This window comes from Muntiacus reevesi, chromosome 13, assembly GCF_963930625.1.
Source record: "Muntiacus reevesi chromosome 13, mMunRee1.1, whole genome shotgun sequence".
NCBI classification, from domain to species: domain Eukaryota; kingdom Metazoa; phylum Chordata; class Mammalia; order Artiodactyla; family Cervidae; genus Muntiacus; species Muntiacus reevesi.
In genome coordinates this window covers 2,110,906-2,131,046 of record NC_089261.1, presented here as the reverse complement: position 1 = coordinate 2,131,046, position 20,141 = coordinate 2,110,906, and the positions used below count along the sequence as shown (strand labels likewise).

Here is a 20,141-nt window from a genome sequence, read left to right as displayed (position 1 = left end):
CTGAGCTCTGGGTCAGTCACTACGTACAACAAACCCAGCTGGTACCAGCAGACCCCAGGCCAGGCTCCCAGAAATGTTATCTACAACACAAACAGCCGCCCCTCTGGTGTCCCTGCTCGCTTCTCTGCCTCCATCTCTGGGAACAAAGCCACGCTCACCATCACGGGGGCCCAGCCCGAGGACGAGGCTGACTATCACTGCTTACTCTACAAGGGCAGTGGAACCTACAGCTGCACAGTGATGGGAGCCCATGGAGAAGTGCTGCTAAAACCTGCCTGCGCTCAGAGGGCCCAGCCTTTAGAGGCAGGAGAGGCAGGAGAGGGCGGAAGTGGTTAGCACCCCTGTGGGGAGGGAGGCTCCGGATCCATCCCCTGTCTAGCGGTTCACGGCCCCGCACCTCCTGCAGTCCCTCCCCAGGTGTGTCCAGGTCCCCAAAGGACGGGTAGAGGGGCTCAGGTGCACATTTGATCAACAACATAGAGACTCAGACCGCCAACAGCCAGCACGACCCTTCTTGTTCAGAGTTTCAAGAGACATACTCAATTTCGTTAACTTGATGGAGAATCAAGTAATCTCTAAACATTTTTTTATATGTGTGCAATAGCCTGATCCACAGAACACGTGCTGATCTGATTATACACCACGTGCTCACAGTCATTGCCCTGAAGCTAATCATGGAAAAGAAGCTTTGAAAGCCTGCAAGTCTGATACTGCCCCAGACAGCTCCTGCTCTCTGGAAGTCTTTTCTCAGACTCTAGGCTTTTTTTATTTTCAAATCTGACATAGTTTCAGTATTTTTAAATGCCATATTAAATTTCTATGAATTTTGTTGACGACCATATTTGTAGCTTTTTCAACATCCATATCTGTGTATATAGATGTATAAAACATATGTGTATACATGTGGATGCATGTATGTACATGTATTTGACGTTGAAAGTGCAGCTCCCTGAGAGGCAGGACAGTCGGTGTCAATCGCTAACTGTGCTCATAGCACAGGGCATGGCTGGGTATGTTCCTAGGCTGACGGTGAGTCGGCATCAGCCCGGCCCAGCACCACGTCCACCGAGCGTTGGTCTGTAGGGATCATAAGGGGCGCTGTGGGTCTCCCCAGGGTCTGACCTGTGGGCAGCCCCTGCTGTGTGGCCCCCGCCCCCACAAACTACTAGGTCTGGATGAGTGGGTCTCTGCGTGTGATGGGCACTCAGCGTGGTGTCCTCTCTGGCCTGGGCAGGGTCCCTGCTCACAGGGCACCGTGGATCCCGGGAGATGCTTCCTCCTGGGCGCTCCTGGGGGGCAAACTCTGAATCTCCCCGCCTCAGTCCAATTCACTAAACTCACCCATCAAAGAGGGGAGTTGAAAGAGATCGTGTCTGTGATTCGGGTAAACAGCAACCACAACACCATAACAAGACTGAACCCTTGGCTCTTGATAGAGCGGCCATCCCGGGGCACGCCCTGAGCTCCTCTACGTGGGGCTTGGCCCCACTCGGGGGATGGAAGGACTTGTGTACTCGCCCTGGAGGAGGAGACCCGGGATGCGGAGGCGGGAGCCCTGAGTACAGATCTGGGCTCAGAACAGCAGCAGGAAGGGCTGAGTGGCCAGCACTCCAGCCGTGAGCGATCCTGACTCTGAGGTCAGCTCAGCCAGGGTGGGTGAAGGGCAGGCTGTGGGCACAGGGGTGTCTGTGAGGAAGGGCAGGCAGGCCCTGGATGCAGTGGGGGAGCTTTGAGGGCGCCCCAGTAAAAGAAGGAGGTGCAGAGTGTGGTAATGGCGCAGCCCGTGATGTCACGTCCCCAGGACCCACTGTCTCCAGGGTCCCTCTCCAGGGAGAAGAACCTTTTGGGAGATCCCGCATCTGTGAGAAAGGGGGAGGTGTCGTCATGTTCCCCACAGAGTGTCCCCAGTCCCCTGACGCCTGGTCCTGACGTTTGTGTGGGACGGAGGGGTGTGTGTTTGTGTCTGTGTGTGTGTGTGATGGAGGTGTGTGTGTGTGTATGTCTGTGTGATGGAGTGGTGTATGTGTGTGATGGAGGTGTATGTGTGTGACGGAGGGGGGTGTGTGTGTGTGTGATGGAGGTGTGTGTGAGATGGAGGTGTGTGTGTGTGTGTGATGGAGGGGTGTGCTGTGTGCATGTGATGGAGGTGGGTGTGGAGCAGGAAGGGCTGGAGGAGTGTCAGGATCACAGCTTTTACTTTGGGGAGAAGGCACGATCTGGGGCCCGCAGGCAAGGCTTCCTCTGTGCTTCCCTAGTGCCTCAGAGGCTCAGGAAGAACTGGCCCACAGCTGACTCCTAAATACATCCTTTGGGTTTGGTGTAAATTCCTGCTCCCTGATCCTCCGGCAGCTGGGCAGGCCTCCTGTGGGATTGCTGTGGGCATCGCCGGGCACTCGGTGTGGACGCAGCCTCCGCCACTCTCCCTCATTGTCAGCCTCGGCTGAATCACTATCATTTCCTCCATTTCCCTGGACTGGACGCGCGACCTGAGAGCCAGCACCAGTTCCTCAGGGGCATCCCAGCCCGGTTCTCAGGCTCCCGTTCTGGCTCCACCGCCTCGCTGACCACCTCTGGGCTGCAGGCTGAGGACGAGGCTGACTATTACTGTTCATCGTGGGCCCGCGGCCCCAGTGTTCCCACGGTGCCCAGGGCTGTGGGGAGGTGCGACAAAAACCTCCTGGTGGCTGATAGCTCTTTGTGATGACGGGTGTCCAGCAGCAGTGGAAGGACTGGACTCTCTGTTATATCATCCTCCCCACATTGGAGGGTCTGGAGCTGGGGTCTTGTTGTAGCCACACATTCTGGGAAACAAACTCACTCAGAAGGACAATGCAGATAGTGGAGTGCCGTTTATTACACTGGCAGGCCCAAGGCAGAGTCTCCTCTTAGCCAATGACCCCGACCAGTTTTTGTGAAAACCTTATATACCCTAAGTGTACGTGCTCAAACCCACCTTCCCAAATTCCTTGAAGCTAGTCTGGACAAGGTAAAAGAGAGATACGATCACAGTTAACCCATGATTCATGTGTCACAAGACTAGATAAACAGTGGATATTTATCAACAGGCCTGAGGTCATATCCCAGTAAACATAGTGGAATTTACCACTTTGTTCTGTTACAGAGATAATTAGCACATTCTTTTAGGCAGCAGAGAGTCCAAGTACAAGTCCTGAGGCTCTTTTACCCATGGGGTCTGGTTTCCCATTGGCTTGCCATTTCTATAAACATCGGGTAGAAAGTTCACAGTCCATTGGGAGGGTGACCATGCGTGTAGCCTAATGTTCGCAGCCTGGCCTGAGACGGAGTCCAGCTCTGTCTGTTCCTCCTTCAGCCTCAGCACGTCCTGTGATGGGATCTGTCTGAGGGCCGCCTCCATGCTGGTCTCACGTCCACTCTGTGTCAACTCCATGGGTCCCCTGAGAATCACGAGGTGAGAGGCTGTCCCCCAGGCTCACACCCTCTGGATGGAAATGGGAATCCCTGACGTGCATTTAACCAAAGTGTAAAGAATCATTCTCATCACTAGACATGAGGCTGACCTCTGATTTTGGTCCTAGGAAGCATTCTATAAGCCCCAGGGATGTCCTGTCTGAGAGAAGGGTCTGTGTTTGTCTGGTAGCCTTGGACTGGTCAGATGGGGTTCAGGTAGGCAACTCTGGGTCAAGTACAATTGGGTGCTAAACACAGAGATGATAATTACAAATAATAATAATAAAGCAAATTTTGAAAGTCATTCAGTTCAGTTCAGTTCAGTCGCTCAGTCATGTCCCACTCTTTGCGACCCCATGAATCGCAGCATGCCAGGCCTCCCTGTACATCAAAAACTCCCGGACATTACTCAAACTCATGTCCATTGAGTCAGTGATGCCATCCAGCCATCTCATCCTCTGTCATCCCCTTCTTCTCCTGCCCCCAATCCCTCCCAGCATCAGGCTCTTTTCCAATGAGTCAACTCTTCGCATGAGGTGGCCAAAGTATTGGAGTTTCAGCTTCAGCATCCGTCCTTCCAATGAACACCCAGGACTGATCTCCTTTAGGATGGACTGGTTGAATCTCCTTGCAGTCCAAGGGACTCTCAAGAGTCTTCTCCAACACCACAGTTCAAAAGCATCAATTTTTCAGTGCTCAGCTTTCTTCACAGTCCAACTCTCACATCCATACATGACCACTGGAAAAATCCATAGCCTTGACTAGACGGACCCTTGTTGGCAAAGTGATGCCTCTGCTTTTTAATATGCTATCTAGGTTGGTCATAACTTTCCTTCCAAGAAGTGAGCGTCTTTTAATTTCATGGCTGCAATCACCATCTGCTTTATTGAAAGTTATTAGTACTTATCAATCCTGGTTTGTTAAGATACTTTATATTAGTACTAACCTATTTCTATCTATGTGTATAATTTAACATTTCCCTCAGTCCAAAAACAGTAAAGTTTCCGAGGTCACCTTCTGCTTTATGCCACTTTATATCCACTGTGTCGTTGAGTCCTGGTGAGCTTGGGTTTTGAAGCTGCAGCTCCTCAAAGCCTTGCTCCATTACTACTGCAGATAATGAGCGGATCTGCTTGGCACGCAGATCTGCTCAGTCACCAAGTCCGAGTCTCCGTTTGCAGGTGACTGAGCAGAACCCTGGGGACAAGGCAGGCATGTCTGCGCTCCTGTCCCCTGCTTGTGACTGTGGGGCCAGCGAGGACATGAGCCTGACCCCCGCCCCGGGTCAACAGGGCGGACTGCCAGGTGGGCGCAGGCGGTTGGCCCTGCTCCCTCCCTGGCGACTGAGGCCAGGGAGCCCAGGGTCCGCGCCCACCCACCGCAGCACAGCAGCCCCCTCAGCCTGACTCGCCTCCCTGAGGGCAGCAGCCCAGCAGAGCGTGGTTTCACACCCACCCGGATGGAAGGAGCTGCTGACAGTCGTTGCCCCGTGTTCACAGGTCAGAGTCAGCAGCTCAGAGAACTGGGGTCAGTGCCTCCTTTGCTGGGTCACCGGTCAGTGAACACACACCCCTTACCTTCTGCTGCAGGACAATCTCCAGATAAAAAGAAGAAGAAATGGGAATCACAGTTTCTGCAGGGAATATGCTATGCACAGACCTGTGCTATAATAACCAGGGCCTCTTTGACAAATAAGCACGACTTTCTCATCACCCCCAGGTGAAGGGCTGGGAGTAGTTAGAAGTACATCGTGGAAAGACATCTTGAAGTACTGATGTGACTGATGGAAAACCATTAGTGACTGTTCCAGTAACCAGAGCCTTGAGGGAGTTGCTGAGAAAGGGCGTCACTAGCCGAAGGGCTAAACAAAGTCATCAAAGGCCTGAAGGTTTGACATCGAGGACTGTGCATTCTATATCTTTATCCCCCATCTGAGATTGTAAAGAACAGATATCTCTAAAGCATGATTAAGGAAGTAGAAGTTAACAATAAAAGGCATGCAAGGATTAGGATCTTGGCTTTTCCCTGTGAATGGCATCAGACCCCTGATCCCCACTTTATTTCTGAGTCTTATTTTCCCTTATTCTTCTGCAGCACCACTCCCTCAGATTGGTTTGTTGTTGGGCTGGTCCCAACAAGTTGCTTCATGCAATCTCCCTAAAGTCCAGGACCTAGTAAAAAATATCACTGATATCAAGAACCAGGAAAGTAAGTAACAATGGGAAAAGAGACTTACATAGACATCAATGCTGAGGTGACTCAGATGATGAAATCAGGTGACAGATATTTTTAGTGAACAACCATCAAATCTATTTGATGAGCAAGTATAAGCACTTTTGGGGAAAAGGGAAAAGGAAATAAATGCAAAACATAGAGTTCAGAGAACAAAGTGGGGCTTTTCCCTCATAGCTCAGTCGGTAAAGAATCTGCGTGCAATGCAGGAATCCGCCTGCAATGCAAGAGACCCAGGTTCGATTGCTGGGTCTGGAAGATCTCCTGGAGAAGAAAATGGCAACCCATTCCAGTGTTCTTGCCTGGAGAATCCCGTGGACAGAGGAGCCTGGCGGGCTACAGACCATGGGGGTTGCAAGATTCGACTCACGGCTTAGCAACTAAACCACCACCTCCATGAGAACAAAGTAGGCAGAAACATAGAAATTCAACAGGTGAAAGTAAGAAAGAAATTCATCCGTTGAAATCAAAGACATGGAACTTCTTCCTTCCCGTGATGAGCACTCAGGCCCCGCCGACTCCCACCCAGCCCCGGGGAGTCCCTGCCTCGCTCTGCGGCTCTGGATAAATCTAGGGAGAGGGAAGACATTGGTGACCAGCCTCTCTGCTAGCAGGCGCGAGTCCAGCGGACGCTGGACCTTGCTCCTCCCGACAGCTGCTGGCAGGCTCCTCCAGCCCTGTCCCTGCTTCCCCGAGGGAGTCAGGTGGTCACTCGTCACCCTGTCCAGGCCTCTTTCCCGCCCCAGGGGGTGGACGCACGCTGACCGGCGCCCCGGGGGCCACAGTGGGCTCCTCTCGCTTCCCTAAACGCAGGCTGTGGCCAGCATGCAGAATTACTTTAATGCTCAGCATTTGAGACAATTGGGGAGAAGCTGAAATTAATAAAATCATTGTTATTTTTAAAAAAAAGAAATCAAAGACGTGTAATACTTACTGTTGTTTAATTAATTTGTTCATGGTTGGACCTGAGAACAGGCAGCCGCCCCTCCTTCCTCGCTATTTCCCCACCGTGGTCATTCCCCGAGCGCGTCACCAGGGGGCGCTGTGCACGTGCTCAGAACCGGCAGAGCCTGAACACACCAGGTGGGCCCCCGACTGGGCGAGTCCCCAGGCTCAGTGGACAGCAGGTGCTTCCTCTCCGGGGACAGACTCAGGACCCTGAACCCCCAGGCCTCCTCCTGGGAGTGAAGCTGCAAAGGGGGCTCTGAGTGAGACCTGGAGGGTTTTGCGCTCAGGCGGTAATCAGGCCCCACCCTCTTCCCCAGGAGCAGAGGAGGGGAGGAGCTCCAGGATCCCGGCCCCATGCACCCCTCGGCTCCCCTCAGTCTCCTCCAGCTCCTCCTCAGCGCTTCCCTAAGAGCCTCCGTTCCCTCCCCTCCCGCCCTGACTCATGACTTTCCTCCCCAGTCCTGGGTTCCCTTCTTTCTACAGCCCTCCACCCCGTGACCTCCTCCAGCCTGATCAAGTTCACTTTGTCAAAGGTCAGGGACGTGTTTCCAGATCTTCCTGAAGGGGACACTCACTTTCTCCTCCTCCCCTTGAACCTCTCCGACATCTCCCTTCTCCAGAAGCCTCAGGTCTCAGACTCTCAGCTGCGGGTCCTCTCTGTGTCCCTGGGGAACCTCAGGACAGACCCAGCTCAGCCTACTGAACCCTGGGGGACACACAGAACCCAGGGAGGTGTTTGGTAGGTCAGAGGACAGGGGCACATTTGTCTGAGGGGCCCTTCTCCTGGGGGTGGGGGGCTAAGAGACGGGCAGTCGCAGCCTCAGCACAGCTCTGGGGCGGCCGGCCTCCCCTGCACTCCTAACCCACCTCCTTCACTGCAGAGGTCAGGACAGCCCTCAGCACCCTGACGCCCCCTCCCTCACCATTCCCACCACATGCAGGAAGCGAACCTCCCTGTCCTTCATCAGGACATGAAGGGTGTCTGGGATTTCAGGGTCCCTCTTCCAGCCTGTGCTGACATAGCTGCCCCCTGCATCTGCCTCCCTGGGAGCCTCGGCCAAGCTCACCTGCACCCTGAGCAGCGGCTGCAGCAGCTAGTACGTGAACTGGTACCAGCAGGTCCCAGGGAGGGGCCCCCGTTTCCTGATGCGAGTGGGCACCAGTGGTGTTGCTGGATCCAAGGGGGATGGGATCTCTGATTGCTTCTCAGGCTTGGGCTCTGGCCTGGAGGGTCCCTGACCTTCCAGAACATCCAGGAGGAAGACGAGGCTGACTACATCTGTGGGGCAGCCCATGGCAGTGGGAGCAGCTTCGTGTAACCCACAGTGACACGGGCAGAGAAGTGAGACCAAAACCCCAGTGACGGCCCCTCCCCACTGCCCTCCCATCACCAGACCCACAGCTTAGAGGGTGTCTCCTGACCTGCCTTGAGAGTTTCCACCTCATCAAGTATTTTCATAACTCGGCACCTATCTGGGAGGAAGGTCTGTCTTTGCACAACCTTCCTGGTCTTGGTCCACAGCAAATGTTCCCCAGGTCTGTAAAATGTAAGCCAATCTAGACCAAATTTCAGTGACACCTATGATGTCATGAACTTCAAAGCTACAGAACAGGACCCCTTATCCTTCACTTTGTCAATCTGTACAACATTCACTTGGAGCTTCCCAGATGGCACTAGTGGCCAAGAACTTGGCTAGCAGTGCAGGAGGTATAAGAGACATGTGTTCGATCCCTGGGTAGGGAAGATCCCCTGGAGAAGGGTATGGCAACCCACTCCAGTATTCTTGCCTGGAGAATTCCATAGACAGAGGAGCCTAGTGGGCTATAGTCCATGAGGCCGCAAAGAGTCGCAAATGACTGAAACGACTTAGCACACACAACATTCACTTAGCTCACCACTGGGGAAAATAAAAGTCAAATGAATCCATGTGACAGTAGTTGGAATTGATTGCCTGTGTGCACATGTGATATGCACTAAAGAGTGTCCCAGGGAAAGTGATGATATTGAGATCTTTACTGTCTTTTAGTGATGAAGTAAGATGAGGGTTAAGAGGAGTGGAAGATTGAAAGAGGGAAATCACACTGAAGTGGGTCGATCTTGGGTAAGAATCTAGGGGATTCATGAGTCTGCTCTTCAAGGATTTTTGTAATTTCAACAGAATTTTTTGCCCAGTGACAAATGTGTAAGAAAGAAAACCTCCATCCCTGTCTGCTATGATGTGTGTCTGCCCTGCATTAACAGATCACCCAAGTGACCAACTTCTATGCTTCCACCATGTTCTCTAGGTCAAGCACTCTGCATGGAGGCTGGGACATCCCAGGGGCAGAGGAGGTGCCCATGACCAGGCGAGGGTGCTATGCAGAGTCCCAGAGGGGGTGCCAGGCCAGAAAACAGGGAAACCACTCAGGGATCCAGAGGACTGTGCAAACTCTCCTCCCTGATGGGGGGGGAGGTCCCTATTCCCTTTGAGGTGTGTCCCCTGGGAGCTTCTGGTCCTAGTAACCTAACCAGCCAGTTCAGATTCTGGTCCCTCCTTCTCATCCATGTGGAGTCTTTGCCAAGTCTGGGTCAGAGAGAAGATGTGGAAATGTGAGGTGTCAGAATGCGTCTCCAAGTAGAAGTGGCTCCTGGGAGAGTCTGTGCAGAGGATGAGACACAGCTGTAGGCAGAGGCCCCACAGGGTGACCTGCGTGGAGTTATGTGTGTGTGATGAGTGTGTATTAGGATACTACAAATGTGTTTTTTGTTCCTGTGTTAATGTGGTTTTTGCTATTATTGGTGTTCAATGTATGTTTTAAATGTCTTCCTATAAAGCAAACATATATGGAAACACTAACACTTGATCTGATAATGGAATTACTTTATCAACTTTTCTTTAGAGTATTTGGATCACTGTTTAAGCAGAGTGATTTATAATCTTCCCACTTTTGTGTTTTATTTTCAGGTGAATGTCCACCACTTAAACTGCTTTCTCAGAGAACTAGGAAATTTTACATCTTTTGCAGTGTTTTATAAAAGAAACATACCAAGCAAATCTATGGAAACAAAGTAGCTGCTGGAGTTTGCTAGATATTTTATTAGATACTTCCGGTAAATAAGTATATATTGTGTCTTTTGTGGAGTAATTCAATGATAAAATTTCCCGGGTTTCCCTGAAAAAAATTAACCTCTTTACTTAGATTTTCTAGGAGACCAAAGCAGTACCTTCCTAGGAAAGTATGATGTGAAAATGAAAGTCGTTCAGTCATGCCCGACTCTTTGTGAAACCACAGACTATACAGCCCATGGAGTTCTCCAGGCCAGAATACTAGAGTGGGTAGTCCTTCCCTTCTCCAGAGGATCTTCCCAACCCAGGGATCAAACCCAGGTCTCCCGAGCTGCAGGCTGAGCCACCGGGGAAGCCCAGGAGAGCGTGGTGTCCCGGCTTTCTCAATGGTTCCCCGCAGCTCCTGCCCCGTCTCGCCCGCGTCTCTGCTGCAGGCCCCCGCTCCCAGCCTGTGCTGACTCAGACCGGCTCCCTCTCCGCGTCTCCGGGAGCATCAGCCAGACTCCCAGACAGCACCCTGAGCAGTGGGTCAATGTTTGTGGCTAGCAAATGTCCTACTTCCAGCAGAAGCCAGGGAGCCCTCCCCGGGGCCTCCTGATGTTCAAGTCAGACTCCAGTAAGCCCCAGGGCTCCCGGGTCCCCAGTCACTTCTCTGGATCCAAAGATGCCTAGGCCAATGCAGGGCTCCTGCTCATCTCTGGGCTGCAGCCCGAGGATGAGGCTGATTATAACTGTGCCAGCCTTCACCAAAACACTGGTATTTACAAGGTGCTTCAGACCCACAGCGGCCCTGTGCCCTCCCTCATGTGGCTGTCACTGCTGCTCTGCCTGGCCCACGTCTAACTCCAGTTAACCTGCTATGGTCACTTCTGAGCTCCCTGAGAACAACAGATCTGACCTGTCACGTACTGCCCCTCATCTCAGATCTGAGACTCACCATGGCTCTGATCGCTCAGACTGTCACGTTTTGACACACATCTTCCTAATCAGAGATAAAAATCCTGCAGTGGAGATGCTATAACTGGCAGAAAGAGGCTGATTCCTGCTCTGCTTCACTCAGACCCCCCAAAAATTAATAATGCAAATATCTGTGTAAAAATTAAGTTTTACTTACTAATAAAAATTTTCAACAGATTCACCTTGTGTCATTTGTTTAATATTTTCTTAATAAGAAAATAAACTTACAAAGATAATTATATTTCAGATATGAAACTCTTGTCAATGAAAAATTGAAATAAGCATAGATTGCCCTTCAATTAAACTCATGCACGTATTTAACGTAATGACCTTAAAATTTTCACTAATCCATTAACATATTTTCATACATTTACTGTCTCAGGGAATTCCCAGGTGGTCCAGTGGCTAAGGCTCCATGTTCCCAGTGCAGACAGCCTGGTTTCATCCCTGGTCGGGGAACTAGATCCCACAAGCCACAATTAAGACACCACCCAGACAAATAAATAAATAACTATTTTTTAAAAGTCTCAAAGTCACACCTACAGTGTAACACACTCATGCAGTGCAGGACAAACTACAGTCAGGCCTTGCTTCTCCAACCAAACTTTCCCTGAACTGTATCTTCTCGGACCCACTAATTGGGATGGTTGGTCCTACCACCCACCACATATCAGGGTCCCTGGGGACAGACGCTGCTCAGAGCCTTTCGGATTCTCAATAAAAGCTGCCCTGAGTATGACCAGCCCTGCTCCCTGCAGCCTGCGCCCCGTGCCTGCAGGAGATACGCCTAGTAGGGGTCCCTTCATAAGAGAGGACACAGTGATGGGGGTCCAGCGTGTGGAAAGCTTCACACACGTAAGGACCCAGACATTTAGGAATCCAGAGTCACATCCCTGACCTCTCCCCCTTCACCTTCCCACCTCAACAGAGAAAAGCCCTCCCCTCCTCACGGCTGAGGGGAAGCGCAGAGGAAGCAGGGCTCTGGCCACCATGGAGGGGACCCACAGAGGAGGGACCCGCTCTCCTGCCCAGGAGGGGACGGGCCTCCCCGGGGCCAGCACGGCCCTGACCTGATCCTGACGTGAGAGCAACCTGTGCCCCAGACGCCCCCTCAGTCCCGACCCTGAGCAGCCCAGGGAGCCGTGGACAGACTCGGCCTGAGGGGCCCTGAGGTCACAGGGGACACAGGGGACACAGGCGAGGCCCCTGAACTGGCTCTGAGGCGGGGACAGAGCACAGAGCTGGGCCAGGAGCTGTCTGGTCACCAGGTCACAGGAAGCGTGTCTGGGCCGGGGCAGCAGGGGGCGCGCGAGGGCCATTCCTGAGGTGGTTGGTGGGCTGAGAGCCGGGCCAGCCCCTGCCGCTGCCAGGCAACCACTGCTCAGGGCTCCCAGATGGGACCTCCCACCCCTGGGCCCCAAGAGCCCCGCCCCAGTCCACACCCAGCCCCCAGTCAGGCACCGGGGCCTGACCCGGGTCCCAGAGGTCACCAGAGCATTGTGGGAGTTGGGGGAGGACGGTCATTTGCATGAAAGGCCCCGCCCCCTCTCAGAGTATGAAGAGGGGAAGGAGCAGTCTGGGGACGCGCTGCTCAGCTGTGGGGCCACAGAAGGCAGGACGCCCTGACCTTGCCCACCATGGCCTGGTGCCCTCTGCTCCTCACCCTGGTCGCTCTCTGCACAGGTGACTGGATGGGGGGACAGGGGAAGGGCCCTGGGAAGACACACGGGCCCTGCTCCCTGCTCTCGTGTCTGGTCCCCAGAGTCACCATCTCTGTCTCTCCCCCTTCCAGGATCCTGGGCCCAGACTGTGCTGACCCAGCCGCCCTCCGTGCCCGCGTCCCCGGGCCAGAGGGTCACCATCTCCTGCTCTGGAAGCAGCAGCAACATTGGGCTATTGGGTGTGAGCTGGTACCAACACCTCCCAGGATCAGCCCCTAAAACCCTGATCTATGATAGTAACAAACGACCCTCGGGGGTCCCCGACCGATTCTCTGGCACCAAGTCTGGCAACATAGGCACCCTGACCATCACTGCGCTGCAGGCTGAGGACGAGGCTGATTATTACTGTGCATCTCTTGATTTCAGTCTTAATGGTCCCACAGTGCTCCAGGCCAGGGGGAAGTGAGACAAAAACCTGCTGTCCTCGCAGTCAGGGCTCTGGGGGCAGAAACATCCTCTGCAAAATCAGCTGTTTTATTTTTCTGTTTTTCCTAAGCCTGGGATCAGAGTCACAGGAGGGAATTGGTCCAGTAAAATCTATTCACATCTTTCTTAATTCACCCCTTCTCCAGCTTTCCTTTGCAGCAACACATTGTCTGCTTTTCTCAACTTGAGCAGAAATCCCTGGTGTCAGGGGCAGGTGCCCTGGGGTCAGAGTCCATGATGGGTCAGGTCAGAACCAGAGAAACACAGTACACTTCTGATTCTGGACTCATAAGAGTGTCCAGTATGGGTCCTGGTCCCAGCAGCTCTCCTTCTCTCTGATGCTAGCAGTGGACCCTTGGGGATTCCTGCTCCATTTCAGATCTCGGGGTCTCTGCTCACTTTCCAGGTCTCAAATCTGGAGTTCTGGCTCCTTGGCCATCACTGGGCTGAGCTGATACAAGGCTGCTGCTCCTGCCTTTCCTGTGACAGCCTCTCAGGCTCACCCAGAGCTCCAGGCCTGCGGGAACTAGACAGAAATGGTATGGACTCCCTTCCATCTGGGGGAGGTGGGGCCGCCCAGCGGCTTCCAGCTCAGCATCTGGCTGGACCTGCTGCTGCTACTGTCTCCCCGACTCCAGCTGATCCAGGGGTCTGCCTGGACATGGAGCCTCCTCCTCTCCCCTCTGTCCTTGAAGGCCCTCCAGCAGCCCATTCCCAGAAGGTCTCAAAGGAAACAGAAAGTTCATGTCCCCATCACTAGGGACACAGCATCTCTTTGCCCTGAAGCTCAGGGGCTGAGGTTGGGGTCTGGCTGAGGTCATCTGGGACGTGAACTCTGACTCGGGAACCTTTAATCTCCATCACCGGGGCATGTGCCCATTCCCAGGAGTTTCTAGAGCTCTGACCCCTCTCATTGGCCCTCAACATGAACACCTGTGCTTTTTCTTCACTGGGGAGATTCCTTCGGTTACTGCGCACCAACACGGGAGCATGTAAGGTGCATCTTACATTTGGATCTTTTGGAACAACTGCCTCTCCATGGCCCTGACTGCTAAGACCCACCATTGATTCTTCCTGTTCAATTTCTTTGTCTAACTCTTGCCACATGATGTTGAATTATTGTTATGGAGATTAAGTTCACTTTGCTCCTCATTTGTGGAGTTTCCACAAATTATTGTCACCTGACACCAATATGAGAATAGTTGGTGCTTTTACAATATCACATATTAATGCCGGACCAGCCGGGAGATTTCAGCGAGCAACACGGCGCGTTCCTTTAGGCTAAGAAATAAAGACACAGAACAGATGGGGTCGAGAGGATCGCTGCAGTCAGCGATGATTCTTTATTTCTCAGGGTTACATTTATACTAAACCAAGAAGAGAATCTTAAGAAGAGAAAATATTTTTCCATAAACATCACTTTGAGATAACAATCACCAGAACTCTCTGATAACGTCAAGGGTTAAGAAGGGCATCCCGTTTATCTTAAGAGTGGTCGTGAAAGGCTTATCAATCTGCATCATGTGTGCATTCAAGGCTTACTAGTGTTCTGATTAACTTTGGGTTCCAGGAGAGGGGTGGCGGGACAGAGAGCTATGTCCTTGAACAGACCCTTGATAATCAATCAAGGCAGCTCCCAGAGTCAGCTCTTTCAAGCCGCTCCCCGCATATTAAGGTCTTGATACATTGATGACTTTTTTCTTAAAATGAAAAAAAAAAAAAAAAAGACGTGTTCCATGCCTTTCCTTCCCCCATAAGTCAGATGCAACCTGGGGCCACTTCAGTTCCTGAGATGGTCACATGTCCCAGGTCACCCTTGGTGTGGTCATCTTACTGCCCATGGGCTGCAGACACCACCTCACATTCCCACCTGCCCACTGCTTGTCACCTGCCCCACAAACAGGAAAACCAGCACTCTTCATGACACTATACCTGTTCTATGTAGGATCTCCCACAGGGTTACCAGAAGTAATGCTGGAAAACCTGTCGTTTTCCAGTTACTAAAAATGAAGAGGCAAAAAGGATACTTTTAAAAATTCAATTAATGATAGCATCAAAAAAATAAAATACTTAGGAATATGATTAACCCAGTAGGTGAGAGGTTTATGAAGTGAAAACAAGAAAACATTGTTGAGAAATTAACACAGATGTAAATAAGTGAAAGGAGCCCTGTGATCACGGCGGGGACAACCTCATACTGTTAAGGTGACTTCAGTCCTGCTAGACTGATCTACATGTTTGCAGCTGTTACCAAGTCCAAGCTCACTCTGGTCACCTCACAACAGGCCAATGAATTCAAGAGGAAAGGAATACAGCTTTATTCCAAAAGTCAGCTGACACAGAAGTCGGCAGACTAACGCCTCAAAATAACCATCTTCTTGGGGCCTGGATCCTAGGTTCTTGTACGGATGAGAGAAGGGGTAAAGTAAGGAAACAAAGTGAAAAAGACCATTTCATTCTTGCAATTATTCCCGAGAATGGCAAGCCTCAGGCAGGGGGATATGGTATTTCCTTTCTTACAGGCATTCACAGGTGGGCAGGCTCAGACTACCTCCCTGTGAGCTACACAAAGGCACTTTAGTTTAAGACTCAGGCAGAGGCAGTAGGGTTCTCTGAAGCAGGCCACTGTGTGTGACGATAATAACAAAAATGACAAAAACAAGGGTTACATTCATAGAAACAGATTCAGCGTGGAGTCAGAATGAACCCTTCCTGGTTACACAGCCACTCCTTCACTTGCTCACTTTTCCCAGTTGAATCCCCAAAGGTCCACAGATCTCCACTCCCTGGGTCTCTGGAAAGAAGTTGGATAAATATCTGTTCTCTTGGACCTAGAGTGTAGATTCCCACCCCCTGGAATCTATTTCATAGCAAAGACAGGCATCAAAAGGCTCTGCCATGTGGACTGAGGGGATCTGACAGGAAAAGCTGAAACAACAGCCACCCCCACAGCAGTCAAACTGAAAGAGAACCAGAGAGAATGGGTATGAGGTCTGAGGCACGTTATACTCTGAGAACCTTACACCTTTTTATGTGGGTCAAGGTAAAGGTGGAAGGTAATGACCCCAGACCCTGGAAGACGCAAACTCACATTTCAGGTGACCACGAAATATATGAGACGAGTCAACTGCAATCATTCCTTCTAATTCTCCCTTTTCTCTTAAGCCTAAAATCTTCCTTATCTTCAAATTTAATGCACACAAACTTGCACATTTTCTACTGTATCAGAGTAACTTTGCTTAATAGGCTCCAAATCAACTAACGCGGATCTTTGTCTGATGTGAGTCAGACAAAGAGGAAGGCCTCAGACACAGAGAAAGAGAAAAGAACAGAATTACCAGCACACTGTGTGAAGCAGACACTGTAGCAGCAGCTCTGAAATGGACATGAAATTGTCATTTCACATGGAGATAACAAGAATGTTGTGGCCATCTTTACAACTTACTGCACACGTGTTCATCCTAAACCCCCTCACCTGCCCGTCACTGTCCTTCTGCTCCATGTAAGGCCACTTAGAAGAAAGGGAATTTAGAACACTCCATGATGTACACACCAACTTGTTTAGACACGGGATCATTTTAATTTCTGATTTTGAGTCATGTGTTTTTCTATTATTTTCATCTGACATTTTGGAAGAATCTCAATGTAATGATTGCATTTTTAACTTTCTTCTAAAATACTGCAGGTATATTGATGGTTGGTTTGTTGATGGTTTTCCTGAGCACAGGATAGCTATCTTCCCACGCCTGGGGCGGGTGTGAGTGTTGACTCCCTCAGCCCTGATGCACTGGGTGGTGCCTGGCAGGGGTTTCACAGATGGTGTGGTGGGGAGACCCCTGTCCCTTCACAGAGCAAATATGACTCTCTGGTTTCCTGTTGGGTTTCCTGCTGGAGGAAGCAGGACCCTCCTCACAAGGAGCAGGAAGTGATTCCACTGGGGGGGGAAGAGAGGTTTACAGTCACGGGGGGAGCGTGGTGTTGGGGTGAACAGGATCGCTGGGGCAGGAGGGGGAGCCCATCCAATTATCACTCAGCTTCACATCTGCAGGGAAGGATTCAGATTTGAGAAACAAAGGACGTGGGGGTAGGGGCCTGATTAGGGGAAGGCTGTCACCCCATCACTCAGGGTCTCCTCCGCATGCTGTCTCCACTCTGGGTGAGGTCCAGCATCTGCCTCCTTCAAGAAGCACCCCTCAGGGGACATCACGTGATCTGGGCACGGAGAGGAGGAAGTGATTTGCAAGGGATGAGAGGCATGAAAAGGCCCAGGACCCCACCTTCACCTCAGGGGGCTGAGGAGCTGTGACCTGGGAGGGACCCCATCATGGCCTGGATGGTGCTTCTGCTCAGGCTCCTCACTTATGGCTCAGGTCAGGGGCCGGGACTCTGCATCCTTGGGGCACCTCCACGCAGGGTCTCAGAGTCCTTGGCTCCATAACAACCCCTGTCTCTCTCCTGTCGCTTTTAGGGATGGATGCTCAGATTGCGCTAGGTCTAGGAGCCGTCACTCTCAGTGTCTCCAGGAGGGACGGTCATCCTCACCTGCAGCCTCAGCTCTGGTTCAGCCTACTCTCCCACCCAGCTGGAACCAGTAGCCCCCAGGCCAGGCGCCCCAAATGCTTATCCATAGCCCAAGCGGCTGCCCCTCTGGGGTCCCCAGTTGCTTCTGGCTCCATCTCTGGGAACAAAACTCTCCTCACCATCACGGGAGCCCAGTCTGAGGATGAGGCCAATTATCACTGTGGTCTGTGTATGGGTCGAGGTACTCACAAATGCCCAGTGACGTAAGCCCATGGAGAAGTGACAACAAAACCTCCTCATGTGCTCAGAGGACTCAGCCCTTAGGGACAGGAGAGTTGCTGATTAGAAAAACAGAATAAACTAAATCCAAAGCTAACAGAAGGAAGAAAATAATAAATATTAACATTGAGAAAAACAACTACCAGGGAAGTCCAGAGAAAACAAAATAGAAAATGCTAAAGCAGTAGAGAATCAAACAAAACTGAGCAGGTTCCTTGAAATTATACATTTAGTTAGGCAAGCTAGTGTTAGTCGCTCAGTTGTGTCTGACTCTGTGACCCTATGGACTGTAGCCTGCCAGACTTCTCTGTCCATGGGATTTCTCAGGCAAGAATACTGGAGGGGATTGCCATTTCCTTCTCCAGGCAAAGGTCGAGGTCCTGAACTTCAAGTTAATGTTCTAATGGATAAAATCTTTGAAAGCATTGGCAGGAAAATGCATTTTGGACAGAGAAGTATGTAAACAATTTGTGGTCATGTGTGTACCACGTGGTTTGAAATTATGTCCACAAACCCTTTCCTTCAAGGGCGGACCTTATGCTCCCCTTCACATGTGGGCTGGACTCAGCGGCTCACTGCTAATGTTAGAATATTGTAGAAATGAAAATGAAGTGTCTGAGAGTAGGTCATAAGAGGCACTGCAGCCTCCTTGCTCATCCTCTTGGATCACTCACTCTAGAAGCCAGCTTAGTCGTATCTTAACACTCAGGTAGCCCAGTAGAGAGGCCCACGTGAAAGAACTGAGGCTTCTTCCCAATAGCCAGCAAGAAAACTGGTTTCAACAGCTATGTGAGTAAGCCGTCTTGGAAGGAAATCCACCAGCCCATGTCAAGGCTTCAGATGACGGCAATCTCATGAAACCCTGAGCGAGAACACTCAGCACAACTACTCCTGGATTCCCAACTTTCATCAGCAGTATGAGATAATATTGTTTTAAGCTGTTAGTTTGGGGTAATTTGTTATGCAGCAGTAGTTAGTTAATGCACTGCCAACTTTGGGTGATGTCTTTATCCAGGGGGCCTGTCCATTCAGTCCAATTTTAGCCAGAATCTGCTAAGTCAGTTTGAAAAAATACCACATCCTTGATGGGACCACCCTCAGTATCAGATCAAATTCCTTATCACCCACCTCAGTATCCTATCACCCTTGAGGTCAGCAATGATCCTCTCAGTTCAGCCAGAATCCACCCTAATCCTGAGGTCCACCCACCCTGTTACTGTTTTTCATTGCTTTTCAGTTGCCCAGTCTGTTTGCAACCCCATGGGCCCACCCTGTTCCTTAGCTATCAATCCCAACTGTGTCCCTGAGTCAGACTTAAGCTCAATCTCCTCCCCTAGTATAAGACCCCACTGTAGTACTCTTACCTTGAAGAAAGTTTTTCTTACCACTTTTAATAAGTGTTGTGAATAATTTTTTAACATTTCCAAGTTCTGTTACTAGGAATTAGTCTCAAAGGAATATTTTCATACCTTTACTTTTTATACTATATTCATTTGGGGGAATAGATTTCTAGAATTAAAATATTTCATGTTTTTACCATACAAACAGAAGATATCTTTTAAAATATATTTATATATCTTAAAAAAAAAAACCTATGTAGTAATCTGAAAAGGATGTGTATGTAGACATGTCAGTGTATATACACACGTACCGTCAGAGCACCAAGGAAAACATAATCCTCAGTAAACTATAATTTAAAACATTCAGGGTGCAAATAGTGAAATCTTTGGAATTAACTTGCCAAAAATCATAGAGAATGAAATTTTAATTTAAAAAATGTGTACATAAAAGTTATTTGGGATTCAGACAAAACTGCTATTTAAATGAAGGTAGACAACAGCATCAAAACGTGTATATTATCTAGGGTGAAACAGATCACCAGCCCAGGTTGGGTGCATGAGACAAGTGCTCGGGCCTGGTGCAATGGGAAGACCCAGAGGGATCGGGTGGAGAGGGAGGTGGGAGGGGGGATTGGGATGGGGAACACATGTAAATCCATGGCTGATTCAGGTCAATGTATGACAAAAACCACTACAATATTGTAAACTAATTAGCCTCCAACTAATAAAAATAAATGAAAAATAAAAAAAATTTTTTTAATTAAAAAAAAAATGAAGGTAGGTCAAGTCCTAAACCCTTTATAAAAAAAAAAAAAATACTCAGTATCGTGTAATAACCTATAATGGGAAAGAACCTAAAAGAAGAGATATATATCTGCATAACTAAATCACTCTGATATACATCTGAAACACAACATTGTAAATAAAATATATATTTCCATAAAAATTTGTAAAGAAAGCTTTTAAAATACAAGGTTATCAAAAAAAATCCTAAAGAAACTCGAAGGTACATATGAATTGAAACAAAAAAAGAAAACAACAAAAATAAAACTTGTTGGGATAATAAAACAAGAGCGGTTTCTTGGAAAAAGTAAGTCAGAAACATTGATACAACTGTGGCAAATCTAATAAGAGGAAGAGGAACTTGGTTCCAATACTAGAAATGAGAAACGGAATGAGATTCTGAGAGGATAATATTCAACCCTGAGCGGAATCACTTTTGTTTCAGGAAAGGTCCAGTC

General features: G+C 50.0%; 1 gene segment (V, D, J or C); it reads left to right on the top strand.

Moving 5' to 3' along the window:
- The window catches only part of LOC136146030 (immunoglobulin lambda variable 1-40-like), a 168,043-nt gene that overhangs the window by 15,875 nt on the left and 132,027 nt on the right, over positions 1-20,141 (top strand).